The sequence below is a fragment of the Limulus polyphemus genome, unplaced genomic scaffold (genome assembly GCF_000517525.1).
Source record: "Limulus polyphemus unplaced genomic scaffold, Limulus_polyphemus-2.1.2 Scaffold1675, whole genome shotgun sequence".
In the NCBI taxonomy this organism is placed as follows: Eukaryota; Metazoa; Arthropoda; class Merostomata; order Xiphosura; family Limulidae; genus Limulus; species Limulus polyphemus.
Window position 1 is genome coordinate 102,485 of NW_013667285.1, and position 16,444 is coordinate 118,928.

The following is a 16,444-nucleotide window of genomic DNA, read 5'->3' on the forward strand; positions in this document are numbered from 1 at the left end:
TTACACTGCTAAATTAGGGACGGCTAGCGCAGATAGCCCTCGTGTAGCTTTGCGCGAAATTCCAAAAAAACAAACAAACAATCAAAACTCAATAAATAAGATTGTCAGAAGAAGAGACCAGTGATGTTATCATCTCTATGTCAGTCCACACGTGCTTTAACGTTTGTTTATTTCAGAAATCACCCCTATAACAAAAACAGCATTAGTGTGAACAACTCCTTACATTTTGTCACGAGATGTATATATAGGTTGAAAGCGCTCGAGTGTTGTAAGTGGCATTTCATGTCCGTGATGAGATAACTTCGTCATCCGATATCAGCCGTACATTATTCATCATAGGTAAGTAAAGATGAAACAGAAGAACACTTCTTTCTCGTTCTGTAAGTGTTGCACGTGAGAAAGGCACGTATTTCTGTAGTTTTAACGACATAAAAAAGTTTGACAACATCGACGATAGAGCAACAAATAGAAAACTTCCCATTCCCCCCTTTTTTTTTCTAAGAGATTATCATCGCTTTTGTATATTCATTAAACTGGAACATTTGATTCAAAGTATCTATGTTTTGTAATTTTTAGTATTGTATATAATTGATGCGATTTTTTTCTTCATTTATTGTTATGTTATGAGACTTGTATTTCGCATTAGAATGTGACAGCTTGCTGGTTCTTTATTTAATCGCTAATCTTTAGGCAAATTTACTTACCGAAAGAGGGCGCTTCCGTTGGGAAAGGTTTAACACTAATTCTGGATTTCAAAAAAATAAATAAATAACCTAGAGTACCAGCCTTAAAGAATCACATGTAATTATGTCAATATTATTAGATGTTGTCCCCAAACAAACATAACAGTAATCAAGCAGTAGAACTGCTGTTTATATATTACATACAGAGGGAGAATCCTATTGTTTTGAGTGATTTTGTGCATGGACATAAATCAACTTATGCAACGCCTCTACGTTTTGTTTTACAACTATTCTCGAGCAAATTTTATTGTATACTAGGCCTAATCGACTTTGGTTTCAGTTTGTTTTTTTTATGGCTATGGTTTCTTTGATCTTTACATCTTGTTCGTTGTTGGAATTACATATTATTTCAAAGTTACTTTCATTAGCAGTCCCATCACATCCTTCATATAGATATCTGTAAAGTTTGAAGAATTACCAACATTGGGCCCCAGATCTTCTTTCATACGTTGCTGTAAACGATAATCTAGACAAATAATGTAATGGGACTGCTAATGAAAAAAAAACTTTATAAAGTTGTGTTGTAAGGATCAAAGAAACGTTAGCAATATAAAAAAAAACTATACTATGGGCTATCTGTGCTCTGCCCACCACATGTATCGAAACCTGATTTCTAGTATTGTAAGTCCGCAGAGTGGCGGGGGGACAAAACTGAAACCAAAGTTAAATATTCTGTCTAAATATACCCCCCCCCCTCCAGTGTCTCAGCGATAAGTTGTTAGGCTTATAACACTAAAAACAGGGTTTCGATACACAGAGTGGGCACAGCGCAGATAGCCCATTGTATAGCTTTGTGCTTAACAGACATACAATAACAACAAGCAAACAAGTTTTTATGTTATTATAAATAATTGTTACTTAATAGCTTACGTTTAAAATAGTAATCGTAAGTTTGAGCTCTTCAAAGGAAAATTGTTTATAACCCTAAATAGTCTTGTTACTAGTAGCCAAATTCATACATATTTCCCTTAAATGTTTTCTGAATAATCGTCTTCTAAATTACAGCAACAAAGAACGACTTTATTCCAGGTGGTTATTTACATAAATAACAATTACTTTCCTGGCACAGACCACAGTCTTCATACGCTATAAAACAAAACTCCTGGACTTTACGTGTCTCAGAACTAAATACTTATGAATATGGAGTCTTGTTGTGTTAGTCCACAGGCGACACGTGTAGTCGTATTACAAAGTTTTATGGCAGACGGCCTGTCGCGTGCTGTCGTTTGTCATTTGTGTACACTCATTTACATAGTGTTGAATTTTGCATTTAGCATTCTAAGTACAGTGAAACGTAAATTAAGGATTAGTACTTTGGTATTATCAGCCAGAACTGTACCTTCTGGGGCACGTGAAATGAACGGCAAGGTACAGAAACCGTTATGTTTAGACATCGCCGTCCTAACTTAGAGCTGCTGGCCAAAGGAAGGGTAACCAGTCAGCAGCACCCGCCGCCTATGCTTCTCTTATCCGAATAGCGGGTTGGCTGTAAAAACTATAACGCCTTCAATGCTGAATGTTTGGAGCGTGTTCACGCTCATATCTAATTAAGGATAACAGGATGAGTATGGAAAGTAGATAAAACATTACAGGTTAAGAAAACACTTGGCTTATGGAAGACAGATAAACATTACAGGTTAAGAAAACACTTGGCTTATGGAAGACAGATAAAACATTACAGGTTAAGAAAACACCTGGCTTATGGAAGACGGATAAAACATTACAGGTTAAGAAAACACTTGGCTTATGGAAGACGGATAAAACATTACAGGTTAAGAAAACACTTGGCTTATGGAAGACAGATAAAACATTACAGGTTAAGAAAACACTTGGCTTATGGAAGACAGATAAAACATTACAGGTTAAGAAAACACTTGGCTTATGGAAGACAGATGAAACATTATACATAAAGAAAACACGGGGTTTATGGAAGACAGATGAGACATTACAGTTAAGAAGAACACGGGGCTTATGGAAGACAGATGAAACATTATAGTTAAGGAAAACACAGGGCTTATTAAAGACGGATGAAACATTACAGTTAAGAAGAACACATGGCTTATTGAAGACGTGAAACATTACAGTTAAGAAGAACACGGGCTTATGGAAGACAGACGACACTTTATAGTTAAGAAGAACACAGGGGTTATGGAAGACAGGTGAAAATTATAGTTAAGAACACGGGGCTTATGGAAGACAGATGAAACATTATAGTTTTACAGTTAAGAGCACGGAGCTTTCAGCCGTGGAGGCATTATAATGTGACGATCAATCCCATTTTTCGTTGGTAAAAGAGTAACCCAAGAGCTGAAGGTGGGGAGTGTTGACCAGCTGCCTTATTTCTAGTCTACCAGTTCTAAAGTAGGGACGGGTAGCGCACCCTCGAATAGCTTTGCGCGAAATTCCAAAAACAAAAAGTTTTCCTGAAAACTTTGTAAAACAAGATGCTCGATATCTAAGGCAACATTGTTCTTTGTTTTCTTGGAAGCGTGGTGAGATATCTCGAAGATTCGAGATGCCGAATTAATTTTGTGTGAAAGCCCGAAAGTGTGACGTTCAGCTATTCTGTACAAACCATTTTGAAGTAAAATAATGAGCATTATTTTGGAAATGTAAAAATTGTTTGATATTTAAGGCAATGTAATACATTGTAGTACAATCTATCAAAGAGTAATACATTGTTCTTTGTTTTTCTGGAAACTTTGCAATATCTGCTCGATATTAAAGTCAATCCAATATATCTACTGTAGGTTTTTCGGCAAACTTTGTAAAACAAAACAAAAACTGTCCGATATTCAAGACAACGTAATACATAGACGATTTGTAAAAAATGTGTTTAATATTTAAGGCAGTGTAATATATTAAAGTTTTGTTTACGAATAAGACAAGTATAATATTTTTAACACCTTTTTATTTTTCAAAACAAAAACTACATTTTTCTAGGTTTACCTAGAATCGTCAGGTGAGAACAATAAACAACACACACACTACATTTCTCTAGGTTTACCTAGCATAAGTGAGGACAATAAACAATACACACACACGCATTACATTTCTCTAGGTTTACCTAGCATCGTCAAGTGAGGACAATAAACAACACACACACACACACTACATTTCTCTAGGTTTACCTAGCATCGTCAAGTGAGGACAATAAACCACACACACACTACATTTCTCTAGGTTTACCTAGCATCGTCAAGTGAAGACAATAAACAACACACACACACACACTATATTTCTCTAGGTTTACCTAGCATCGTCAAGTGAGAACAATAAACAACACACACACACACACACTATATTTCTCTAGGTTTACCTAGCATCGTCAAGTGAGAACAATAAATAACACACACACACACATACTACATTTCTCTAGGTTTACCTAGCATCGTCAGGTGAGAACAATAAACAACACAAACACCGGGATCCGTATTAATACTGTGTGTTATTTTACTGGAAACATTAAAAAGATTTTCGGATATAAAGGCAGCGTAGTGAATTAGTCACTCTTTGTCAGTAAACATTGTAAAAGTGTTGGCAACCATATTCAGACAACGTAGTAACGTCATCGTACCTGATGATGACAAAACCTTGTCGAAACGTTGTACATTTGCTGTTATGTTAAACTTATATTAAAGTTTTTCTTCATTACCCATTTAAGCCGTCTCCAGCCATTATTAATCTCAAAGTGGGTTCCTCGTCATCGAATAACCCTTGATTAGCTTTCAAGGTTCAATGCACGTGACACCCTCTAGTTTTACAGTCAGGCGAAACGGCAGCAGGTTCCAATACATTAAAATATACTGTTACTAAATTTAGGGCTAAACGAAGTTAACAATCAGAAACGAAAATAAAACTCCTAGTAATGCTAAAGTTATGATTTTTATTAACTGCCACGGTTCTGCCACTACTACGATATATGAATGTATTTACAAATAGTTTTAGTAATTGGTCTTAATAACTAAAAAAATAAATCTTTATATATATATATATATTACGGTTCTGGCGTGACCCGGTGGTTAACGTGCCGGCATGAAGATAAAAAGATCCAAGGTTCGAGGAGTGATGACACCCGAACAACTTCCATACTGTCAATTGCGGTTGCGTTTATGACAGTGACAGCTAATCGCGTTATTCGGTTCCAGGATCCAAGTAAAGCCCCTTGTGGCGGATGGTATTGTTGACTTACTTCCCTTCTTTTGGCCAGCAGTACAAAATTAGGAGATTTATGACGTTACAGTTTAGCTAATTTAATTGGTGCGGTTCAGGTTTAATATACTTATACCACTTATTAGATAAAAAATACTTTAAAAATCATCTTCATACCAAATGGGATTCAAACCCATGTCCCCATGAACGAATTAGATTGGTTGTAGTTTCAACTCAAGTTTTATTCTCATGAATTTGGGCAAAAAGGAGTATAAAAAAATACCTGTTTATTAAATGACACCTGAGTTTAGTGTGTTTGTTTTTTTCTTCTCTCACGTTTATCATTTCGTCACGTTTTTTCGTTTAATATTAGCACTAACTTATTGATTTAATTTGCAGAACGAAATACTGAAGCACGGATAACAACTACTAATCGCAGTTTCGCACGATCAACTCACTAAAAACTAACATACAGCTTATAGTGAGCGTCGAGGTTGGTTTATCGATATTGTTTTATTGTGTTTTTTCCCTAACAATTTGCGTACCAAGACTGTATATTCAAGGGCTTATGGTTCGCGTTGCCACAAAAATATGCTACGAACTTTGGGATCGTGAGTGTAATATAACACTGACGATCAAATCCCTCTATTCGATCAGACAAGAGTAGCCCAAGAGTTGGCGGTGGGTGCTGTTGTCTATCAGCTCATAAGTAAGGATGGGTGTGTGTGTGTGTTTTCTTATAGCAAAGCCACATCGAGTTATCTGTCGTGTCCATCGAGAAGAATCGAACCCCTGAATTTAGCGTTGTAAATCCGAAGACTTACCGCTGTCTTATCGGAGAACAAGTAAGAACGGCTATACGCAAAAACCTCTTGTGTAGCTATGCATGAAAATTCTAAAACATGCCTTATTTGATATAAGTTATACTTAACGTGCGGGTGGTTAGGGTGCTCAACTCGCAATCTGTGGGTCGCGGGTTCGAATCCCCGTCACACCAAACATGCTCGCCTTTTCAGCCGTGGGGGCGTTATAATGTGACGGTCAATCCCACTATTCGTTGGTAAAAAGAGTAGCCCAAGAGTTGGCGGTGTGTGTGGTGATGACTAGCTGCCTTCCCTCTAGTCTTACACTGCTAAATTAGGGACGACTAGTGCGGATAGCCCTCGTGTAGTTTTGCGCGAAATCCATAACAAACAAACAAACAACGTGTGATATTTCTGTTTGTTGCAACAACTTGATCTGACCTTAATATACTTCCCCGGGTACGAAATACTTGTTGTTTTGTTTTTTATACACCTGGGGACCTTTGGAACGGATTCATTGTAAAATATATTCTGATTAACTAGTTACTTACCCTTGAAGTTAAACACAAAGCTACAAAATGGGCTATCTGTGCTCTGTCCACCACGGGTATCGAAACCCGGGTTCTAGCGTTCTAAGACCGCAGACATACTGCTGTACTACTGGGGCACTTACCCTTGAACTAATAATTACAATATTTTGTCCTATGATTCGATTTGCTGAGATAATATGATATTACCATATTATTTTGAAGGAAGTTTAAAATAACAAAATGTTAACAACATCGTTGTTGCCTGGTTGGTAACAATGCACTTTAGATAGCTATTTAGAATTTATTAACTTGATAACTCTTTATTAATCAATGATCAGCGCGATTCCTAGTTATGAACTTCTTTTAATAAACATATATTTATAAATCTACTTAATATGTGTCAAAAACATGTTTTGTAAGTTAGCTAATCAATGACTTACTTTCATCACCATCTCGGTTCCTTGTTTAAAAAAAGTAACGTCGGGATGTCTCCAGGAGTAATTGTGTAATTTTGGCGACAGACGAAATACAGTTTGATTTAGCACTTAGTTCGCTGGACAATTTTGTCCGGTTCCTTTTTCTTAATTCAGGAAATAGTGAAATACGAGTTTTTAACAGTAATTGAAACATTAAGTTCTTGAAAAGCTTATCCTGTATCAGAACGTCCGCTTCCTGCAGGTGGCAGTAACGAAATGATGGCGGCAACTAGTGTGGGTGACCCACGAGAGCCTCTCTTCTAAGGCACGTGTATGACGTCACAGCGCGGCGCTAAGGCTTGCGATACATGGCTTGTATCGAGCGTAGCAATCGGTAGTTTGACAAACAGGGTACTCTAGTAAAAAAGAAAAGAATCCGATGAGAAGTTCTACGGCCTGAAATCGATTCTCTCAAAAGCGGCAACTGCTTCGTCTTTTCGAAGAGAACACTCGGAATAACCTCTAAGAGTTGTCAAATTTAGCAGAATCAGGGATTAATAAACATACTAGGTGAGTCTTCACGACACAACAGACTATATATATATATATACCAACCCACGTAACGACATTTAAACAATATCATTAACAATAAATCAAGCCTCCAGCTTGCTCCTTCTTCTAACCTTGGACTCAGCCGCGTCTTAAATTTTGGTTCCAGGAATGTAAACGTTGGTGTGATTCATGCAATACGTATCGTTCCATGACTAGTTACCAATTGTAGATCAGAGTATGAACAACTCTAGGTATGAAAACTTTTTCCGTGACAAATCAGTCCATTTCGGACTTAAAATCAAAGGCTTGTAAAACTAGCATTTCAGATAAATCTTTTGTACCACACAGGTCACTGCCCAATAGGCCTTTCGTTCAATAACAGAATTCGCCAGTTAGACTGGACGATGAGAAAAGACAAACGATACTCTGAAACGCTATTTATACATGCAATACAATGCTGTAAGAGTTATGGTTGAAACTTGACGAAACATTAGAAGTCAATATTCCAATATGTGATTGATTTCTAATGCTTTGCGGCCCAGCATGGCTAGGTGGTTAGGGCGCTCGACTCGCAATCTGAGGGTCGCGGGTTCGAATCCCCGTCCCACCAAATATGCTCGCCCTTTCAGCCGTGGGGGTGTTATAATGTGACGGTCAATCCCACTATTCGTTGATAAAAGAGTAGCTCAAGAGTTGGCGGTGGGTGGTGATGACTAGCTGCCTTCACTCTAGTCTTACACTACTAAATTAGGGACGGCTAGCGCAGATAGCCCTCGTGTAGCTTTGCGCGAAATCCAAAAAACAAACATCTAATGCTTCGCAACTTTTAAAATATTTCTCATGTGGAAGAAAAATTGAGTACATAATATACTAAAGCATTATAATGCCTTCCATAAGCGAAATAAACAACAAAAAACACAATATTTCCTGCGACCAGGATGTTCAATTTGTCAAGAGGCTTTTAGTATATTAATCCAACTTGGAGATTTTGTACCGTGTTACTGGAAGAACTGGAAAAACTGACAGAATGAAATTATGCTGCGTCTGACTTAAAGAAGTAGATTGGGGTTATGTAAGTTGTGTTGTTGTTTTTTTATGAAGAATGTGAGGATTGGAGAATAGTGGATCAATGATTTGTTGTGTTACTGGGAGAAATGGAACATGGTGGGGCAAGGAGTTGCAGTGTTATTGGGAGAAATGGAATATGGTGGAATGAGGATTTGTTGTGTTACTGGGAGAAATAGTACATAATGTTGCAAGGATTTGTAGTGTTATTTGGAGAAATGGAATATGGTGGAATGAGGATTTGTAGTGTTATTTGGATAAATGGAATATGGTGGAATGAGGATTTGTAGTGTTATTTGGAGAAATGGAATATGGTGGAGCAAGGATTTGTAGTGTTATTTGAAGAAATGGAATATGGTGGAATGAGGAGTTGTAGTGTTATTTGGAGAAATGGAATATGGTGGAGCAAGGATTTGCAGTGATATTTGGAGAAATGGAATATGGTGGAGCAAGGATTTGTTGTGTTACTGGGAGAAATGGAATATGGTGTAGCAAGGATTTGCAGTGATATTTGGAGAAATGGAATATGGTGTAGCAAGGATTTGCAGAGATATTTGGAGAAATGGAACATAGTGGAGCAAGGTTGCAGTGTTTTTGGAAAAAAATTACATGGTAGACCAAGTACTTATTCTGGCAAGAAAGAAGGAACGCAAAGTTGCGTCCTGTAACTAGGTGTGTGGAAAGAGGAAGTGTAAAGATATGGTGTGTTACTAGGGGGTGTGGAAATAGGAAGTGCAAAGATATGCTGTAACTAGAAGTTGTGAAAAGAGGGAGTGCAAAGATATGCTGTAACTAGGAGTTCTGAAAAGAGGGTGTGCAAAGATATGGTGTGTCACTAGGGCGTGTGGAAAGAGGAAGTGCAAAGATATGCTGTAACTAGAAGTTGTGAAAAGAGGAAGTGCAAAGATATGGTGTGTTACTGAGAAAAATGGAATAAAACTTCATAAAGTTATTATGTTATAATCGGAAAAAGGAAACGTAACGGAGCAAAGGTGTGCCATGTTCCTGGGGAAAATGGAATAAGGTAAATTAAAGATGGCTGTGATATCCAGAGGAATGGAATGTGGTGGACCAAAGGAATGTTGTACAACTGGAAAGATTCGGAACTTGGAAGTTCAAATCTGTATATTTTTGAAAAAAAAAAGAAGCAAAGGAGTAAAACTGTATAAGTTTATAAATCGAAATGAAATGTAGAAATACAATTACCTGTAAGGTGAACTCAGTCTGGAAATAATACAAAGTTTATGTTGGTTGGAAAATTGTAATTGTAATTGTAATTTAATTATGCACAAAGCTACACAATGGGCTATCTGTGCTCTGCCCACCACGGGTATCAAAACCCGGTTTCTAGCGTTGTAAGTTCTCAGACATACCGCTGTGCCACTGGGAGGCTGGTTGGAAAAAGTTTGATATATTATTTGCATTCTCAATAGCTCTGGTTCAGTTTCAATCCCTTTGGAAGATTATTTGGTATAGGTTATGGAACTAATATTTCAATTGTCTATGGTTTAATAGATTCTTATGGGCCTTGCATTGAGAAGGTTCTCAAATATCATATACAGAAGTATATGATATTTGGATATTTCTACCAAAAATATCATGTATAATTTATTGTTGATGTCTAATAGCATTTTGAAAGCGATTGAGTTGTTTTTTTACCTTCGAACATTTCCTCCTCAAACCTCTTAAAAATAACAGCCAGAAAAACATTTGAAAGTCAGAAAATGTGAAACCAGTTTCAACATATCGAATCTAATTTTTCATCTTATTTAAAAAGCATTTTTTTTCTATCGCAAAGTTGCAAATAGTCTATCTGCCCTCTGTCCCTCGGGGAAATCTAACACCGAGTTTTAGCTTTATAAGTCCGAAAACTTACTTCTTACCCATTGGAGAACCTACAAGAGAAAAACATAGAAAGAAGTAATCTCATCATTACAAAATCGGTGGAAAGAAGATGTGTTTTTAAAATGAATAAAAAAAGAAAACCGACCTATCACATAGGCCGTTATATCTCAGCAGTCTGATTCCGACCTATCACGAAGGCTGTTATATCTTAGTAGTCTGATTTCATGAGCGTTTGACCAATGGTGGTGGTTCGCTGACATCGAAGACACAATTGACTATAATTGGAAAAGATATTCAGTTTGTTGTGCAATCCTTTAATAACATGCATCAAGATAGTTTTGTTTACTCGTAAACAGCGCTAAGTAATTTCAAAAGTTTTAACTGGAAATTTATAGCTATGACGTTCTGAAGAATCCCGCTTGTTCGTTACCTCCATAAATTAATAGTAAAACTTATGAATTTGAGCAACAAAGAATTTCATAGCTCTGCATAAGCATTGGGAATCGAAATCCGAATTTAGCATTGTAACTCTATAAACTTACCGCTGACCCACCGGAGGAATTTTTTTTGTAGCTACTAGTACGTATTTTATATAAATCTGATGAGATAGAACGCTATCATATACGTTAAAATCTTCACGAGTTAAAGAATGTTAGGTATTTATATCAAAACGATTTTTGATTTTGATATGCAAATCTGCAAGTCACGTGACAACCGCAGCCGATATAAAGTCATGGTAGGAATGAATGTATCAGTACTACATTTTGAAATTATTTGGCGACTGAGGTAGTGCGATGGTAATGAAAGTTTAATAGTTTTGGAAAGGGTATATGACAGACCTTTCCGACACAAAAGATTCGGAATGGTAGGAATGAATGTATCAGTACTACATTTTGAAATTATTTGGCGAATGAGGTGGTGCGATGGTAATGAAAGTTTAATGGTTTTGGAAAGGGTATGTGACAGACCTTTCCGACACAAAAGATTCGTAAATTCGGATCATTAATATTTGTTCACATAAGGGATTTAAAATTTATAAGACGGGATACCCTTTGTACAATAACATTGGAAAATAAAGGAATGTGGAGGAGCTTGAGGACCCAGGACCATCCAAAAAGAGACCTATAATAGTCGTACACCAACCGTGGTAAGTAAAGAGCGGCGTTTTATAACAGGTAAGAATCCACAAACAAAAATGTCAGTTGAAAAACACGTACAAGTGCCTCAGGCAACAGTATGCAACATAATAAAGAAGAACCTCTCTGTCTAGAAAAGCAACACAAGTTACACGCAGAAAAGTGACTGGCATCATCTATCCATTCAGCTGTTACATACCTCAAGTAGCTGTATTTATGCTATTCCATACAAAAACATAATGGAGACATTACCGTGCAGCACCTATGGATTTCTATGGGATCGGACTGATGGAACGAGAGTTGGGAAATAGTCATCCTTGTACACTATATCACTTGTAACTATGCAGCAAAAAAAATATATGAACAGTATTATGGTGGAGCATTTGGCAATAGAGAATTTGGCTATTTGTTAATATGCACAGTAGTTAGATAGAGCATGACTGGGCGTAGCGACATAGAATGTAACGACGTGGTGAGGCTCCAAAATCGTTTTAATATGATGTACTTAACTTCTGTTTCTTGCTGGGAATTATTTAATTTAAGCATATGCTATGTTTTTAAGCCTAAGTTCTTCACAAAGAGAAGCTGCTTTGAATAATTTGAGTTCTGTACAAGTTAAATTGTTTGTGTTGCCGCAAATGGCCCTGAAGCTTACTGCTGAGTCACTGGGGATGGGGGAGAGGGAGTTTGTTCCACACAGACTATTTGGCATCGATGACGAATAGTGGCCTTGTGTCTTCAGGAAGTTGTTGCAAGAGGTTTTATAATTTACCAAGTCTTCCATAATCCAATCTTTCATTCCACGTTTTAAGATTTTCTACGTCAAGTTGTGCTGAAGTTTAAGTTTTCAAGTGAATACTGCGGTAGTTATTGTATTTTGATATTTGTAAAAAACCCATTTTTAAATGTTACAAATAAAGTGAACGAATGACAAAACAAAATGTGTTCACAATAAGTCTCGATGTATTTATCTTGATAATAATTATAGTGTTCACAATAAGTCTCGATGTATTTATCTTGATAATAATTATAGTGTTCACAATAAGTATCGAGACTTATTGTGAACACTATAATTTTATCAAGATAAATACATCGACACTTATTGTGAACACTAATTATTATCAAGATAAAAACATCGAGACTTATTGTGAACACTATAATTATTATCAAGATAAATACATCGAGACTTATTGTGAACACTATAATTATTATCAAGATAAATACATCGAGACGTATTGTGAACACTATAATTATTATCAAGATAAATATATCGAGACTTATTGTGAACACTATAATTATTATCAAGATAAATACATCGAGATCAAGATAAATACAATAATTAGTGTTCACAATAAGTCTCGATGTATTTATTTTGATAATAATTATAGCGTTCACAATAAGTCTCGATGTATTTATCTTGATAATAATTATAGTGTTCACAATAAGTCTCGATGTATTTATCTTGATAAAATTATAGTGTTCACAATAAGTCTCGGACAGCCCATTATGTGTCAAGCGCGGCTCTGTGATTAACATTCCAGATTGGGCGTCCGATGGTCCCTGATTCACAAAATAAATAAATAAATCGCGCACCACACGCTGAGAGTGGTCCACGAGTTGGCAGTAAGTGGTGTTGACTAGCTGCTTTCTCTCTAGTCTATCGATTCAAAGTTGGAGACGACTAGCTCAGATATCCTTCGAGTCGCTTTCAGCGAATTTGAGCAAACAACAACAGATATTCGTTTCAGTATTCAAGCATATCCTATTTGAGAAGCGATACTAGGTTGTTTCTCTATTGCGTATAGATTTGCACAATGGTCGATCAGTTTTTAATTATTTCTACATTATCTTATATACTCTGTTTATGTCATTCTTCGCTCAAAACGTTCACGACAAAAATGAATATATTTGGTAATTCGAAACATACAGTCTAGGTAATTACCTCCTAGGAGAGAGGCTCTTCTGCAGAAGGGTGTGTACATATGTTAAAGTGGAGGATGTCTTAAGCATTGCTCACTCTTCTAATGCCTTGTATCTTTGATCTGAAGGTTACATAGGCTTTGAAAGGTGCGTGGTGTAACCTGCCTTCTTTGTTATTTGAATTTTTTTTCAGTTGACAGCGACTAAAGAGTTGAGATTGTCTGCTTCGCAGAAGGTAAAAGATGGTTCCTTTATTGATGTTACTGTTGGATTTCTGGCTGTATATGTGTTATTGATTCTACATGTTTAGCTTTCCCTAGCTACACCATATTTACCATGCAGTTGCTTTGCTTCCTGCCATACATCTGGGGACCAACCACTCTGAATGTTATTTAGCCCTGCCTTTGAATCAGTATTACCCAAAACAGCGCCCAGACAGGTGCCCGCGGGAGCAACGGAGATTTTGCACTCAGCAGGGGATTCGAATTTTCAGCAGAAGGAGAAGAACAAATTGATTTGCTAGCCATAAGTTTCTGCCATAAGCCCTGAAACGTGTTCAGCTTATGTTTCTTGATATAGTTGGATATTTAAAGCTTGCAGCCTTTGTAAAGATAGATATTATGCTCAATGTGCACAACTTAGCCACGATCCTTTAATAGTGAACAACGCATCTCACTCCTTCACCACGATCCTTTAATAGTGCACAACGCATCTCACTCCTTCACCACGATCCTTTAATAGTGAACAACGCAGCCCACATCTTCACCACGATCCTTTAATAGTGCACAACGCATCTCACTCCTTCACCACGATCCTTTAATAGTGACAACGCAGCCCACATCTTCACCACGATCCTTTAATAGTGCACAACGCAGCCCACATCTTCACCACGATCCTTTAATAGTGAACAACGCATCCCACTCCTTCACCACGATCCTTAATAATTATGAGGAAAGTATTCATTTGCTTGCCTCCAGACCATATTCAACCAATACTTTTAAATGAAATTAAACAGGTTTCAAGACACAACATTCGTAATAACCATCAATATTCAGTCCAGCACTGACCATCATCAGAAAGTTGTACACTATCAAAGTTTTCGGGATTATAAAAGGTACACTGTATAGATATATTATACGGTGTTTGTTCACCCGCAGTTACAGTGAATGCTGTAAAGTCAGTGCTGTTTTCTTGCAAAGATAATTTCGGGTCATCTGTTTTAACCAGTCGCACCATTATACAATAGTTGTTGTCTGTCTGTTTGTCAGTAGACACTAAAATGACGTCATATAAGGGACGCTTAACGTTGCAACTTGTATTGTCTTGACGTCAGCAAAACGTGCCCATGCTATGAATCACGAGAACAATTATGCTACAACACAGCATGACATATGAACTTCAAAAGCAAGAAATGAAAATATTTGTTAGTCTTAATTTTGGTTATATTTAATCTTGAAACAGAACATTTTCGGGGACCCTGCAGAAGTACATCTACTTATATTCTTTTCTACATCAGGTTCATTTAACTACACAAAGTGCTATCTGTGCTGCGCCTAACACAAGTATCGAAACCCCGTTTTTAGTGGTGTGAGCCCCAGACTTATGGACATTTATGAAGGACAGAGTAAGTGATCAGCTTCAAACCAACATATTAGTATGGTTGAATTCAGCTTTGTGCGCATACACACATATATGTATACTTCAAATCAACGATGATGTATATGACTTTGGTTGGACAATTATTTGGCATGTACAAATGTGCAATTGATTAAAAGGGTAGTGGAAATAAATAAGTTTTTTTATTCGTAATTTGCTAAAAATTGAAAGTTTTACTAACATTGATATTAAGTAACTAAGCCGCAAGCCCTTGTGGAACTTTCACGAGGTTCGTCGAAATTACAATAAATGTTCTTTAGTGTAACAATTCTTAATCAATAATATCAGAAAAGAAATACTTGTACTTAGAAGAATACTTAACCTAGCAGTATAGAAATGTGTAACTTGTTTTGAAGAAAAAGCATTATTTTTTATTTACCTTTCAAAGTTAACTATATGTCAGAGTTGAATCACTTTCTTCATGTGCTACCATCTATCGGTATCAAAACACACTTGGGGACTACTGTAGTTTCTTTTCTTTATGTAAAAAGTGAATTGCTATTGAGTCGTAGATCTTAAAAATATAATTCTTAACATAAACAAAAATCCAACAAATAATTAGATTTAATATAAATATTTAATAGTAATAAAAGTATAACGATTAAAATATACTACAAATTAAATAAACAAACACTCTTTCATTGAGATCCGGTGGCGCAATGGTAGCGCGTCTGACTCCAGATCAGAAGGCTGCGTGTTCGAGTCACGTCCGGGTCAATTTAATTAACACTTTTTAACATATATTTCTAAAATTGAGGTATGATTCATTTTCTTAATACATGTTGTTACGTTAAGTTCCAGCTTTTTTCCCCCATGTTAATCGTTTTATAGGCACTGCGTGCAGAGCAGTCATTTCACTAACGCCAGTTTTCACAGTTGAACAACGCAGAAGCTAAAAAACATGAAGCCCAATCTTTCACTCGACTCAACACTGTCAAGAGCAAAACATAACTTCATTTTCTAAGATCCATTAATACGGAACAAGTTTAGTTACTTTCACGTATCCTCTTCAGTATAACTTTGGTTGTAGTAAGAAAAGAAAACAGACTATTTTACAGCGGGAGTTTCAAGTTTCTCTTAAAACGATCTTCAGGGGTATTGAAGATTGACAGTTTTTGGATTAGCGAACTTTTCACCATTCTTTTGTCATTTCTAATTTTATGTATTATTTTGGTCGATTTCAGATCAAAAATCCTCATATGTTTAAAATTGTATTTGTTCAACTATTTTAAATGTTCTTCGAGTCTTTTTCCCGTTTCACCAACAACTTTTTTTAGACGATTAGGAGAATACTATATGGACACCTTGCTTTATCTAGAGGTGTAAACTTGTTCGAGGCCAATACATTATATGTACAGTATATAAATTTAAAATAATGTCTAGCAACACGTATTTTTTAAAAATACATATTTTAACTACAGTTCTGATATTGTGGTTTTAGGGAAATTACTGAAAACAAGTTCAACGCCGTTTAAAAACATCCCAACATGCAGGTTCATTCTGATGAGTAAGAAAACATACTATATTATCGTACGAACCAACATTTACTTTTATTACTTCATATCATTACATCGATCACTTTTATTATCATTATTACTTCTGGCTGACTACTCTGTAAATGGTTTA

The 16,444-nt window shown here is 36.4% G+C and overlaps 1 protein-coding gene and 1 non-coding gene across 2 annotated transcripts in view; one reads left to right on the plus strand and one right to left on the minus strand.

Moving 5' to 3' along the window:
• Positions 1-6,885, minus strand: part of LOC106464520 (serine/threonine-protein kinase SBK1-like) — a 32,116-nt gene extending 25,231 nt beyond the window's left edge. Inside the window, exon 1 of the mRNA XM_022392256.1 lies at positions 6,669-6,885. The gene's annotated coding sequence lies outside the window, so the exon portion shown is untranslated. The remainder of the gene's footprint in view (positions 1-6,668) is intronic.
• Positions 6,886-15,463: 8,578 nt separating this feature from the next.
• On the plus strand, positions 15,464-15,535 carry Trnaw-cca. Its single transcript has one exon. It is a non-coding gene; the product is annotated as a tRNA-Trp (tRNA).
• Positions 15,536-16,444: the final 909 nt, after the last annotated feature.